We start from the raw sequence: 1,385 nt of genomic DNA on the forward strand, positions 1-1,385 counted from the left end.
TAATTACGTAGAAAAGGAACAAGTTTCTGAGTATGTCAGGATTTAATTCTGCCACCATTTTTAGGAAGTTGTGGTAGCTTTGAAAAGAAGGCAACGCTATGTTTCCCCCATGTTTCAAACATGACTTCAACAAAGGTAAAGATTAAAATAAGAAAAGACTTTGTAGTTAAAGATGCATTAACTTTTGAAATCTTCCTCAATCATAGAGAATTGGAAGCAGTCGCAGAATCCTTCCTTCTGAGTCATGACAATGGTACAAATCTTAGCAAATTCAAGGCCACAGACACCAAAACTCAACAAGGGAGAAGCAGAAATCCAGACAGATGGCAAATTCAGGGTTGGAAGTATGAGCATTGAAATCGAGAGTAAAGCTGCCATGCTTCTTTCTACAACAGGTATGGGTCACGCTCTCACTGTCTCTCTTTCTGCCATCATCTAGGTTCTGCGTTTTCCCCACAAAGAACCCAGGGAAACCACAGATATCATCCCTGTTACAGAGCAGGAGCTGCCATAGCCCCAGGCTGAGACAGAGTCTGGAACAGAATCGGACCATGATGAATCAGTACCAGAACTCGAGGACCACCACACGGGCAACCACACAAGCCCAGCTGGCAGCAGCTGCTGAAATTGATGAACAACAAGTCAGTAAAGCAAAGAGAGCCAGAGTGGAAAGAAGGCAACATAAACTGGGTCCTAACAGGTTTCAGAGGTTACTAGGGTCACTATCTAGAAATCTAAGAATATCCTCTTTAAAATCACAAAACCAGATGTCTACACATGCCCTGTTTCAGAGATCTACATAATTTGAGGGGGAAGGCAAAATGTAAGATTCATCTCAGCAAACTCAGCTAACAGCTGCTGAGAAATTCAAAGTTCAAGGTGAAGCTGTCACAACACTCAAGAAAACACAGACTCCAACTATACAGGAGGAAGGGGTTGATTAAACAGATGTGGAAGTTAAAGGCATAGAGTTGGTCAATGTCACAAGCAAATGTGTTGAAAGCAAAGGCAGTCCAAGCCCTGAGGAACAACAATGACATTGTAAATATAACCATCTAAAAATGAGGAGTGTGTGTGTGTGTGTGTGTGTGTGTGTGTGTGTAAAGAGTAACTGCAGCCCGTCAGCCCATCTGTGGTAGCTCAATGGCTGAGTGTTGAATCAGGAAGTCAAGGTTGAATTCCTGTTTGGGGCATATGCCCTATTTGCAGGCTCAATCCTCAGTGCAGGGTGTGCAGGAGGCAGCTGATCCATAATTCTCTTTCATCATTGATGTTTCTATCTCTGTCCCTCTCCCTTCTTCTCTGAAATCAATAAAAATATTTTTTTAAAAGAGTAACTGCAGCTTGGTTTGAAATTTGTACTCTTTCTATCATTAATACACTTA

The 1,385-nt window shown here is 41.9% G+C and overlaps 1 pseudogene across 1 annotated transcript; it reads left to right on the forward strand.

The window, feature by feature from the left end:
* Positions 1 to 250: 250 nt before the first annotated feature.
* LOC311626968 (nascent polypeptide-associated complex subunit alpha-like) lies at positions 251 to 1,059 on the forward strand (annotated as a pseudogene). The gene is made up of 2 exons: positions 251 to 395; positions 462 to 1,059. The product of its transcript is annotated as a nascent polypeptide-associated complex subunit alpha-like (transcript).
* Positions 1,060 to 1,385: the final 326 nt, after the last annotated feature.

Source organism: Pipistrellus hanaki (genome assembly GCF_964339955.1).
Source record: "Pipistrellus hanaki genome assembly, chromosome: 8".
NCBI classification, from domain to species: Eukaryota; Metazoa; Chordata; class Mammalia; order Chiroptera; family Vespertilionidae; genus Pipistrellus; species Pipistrellus hanaki.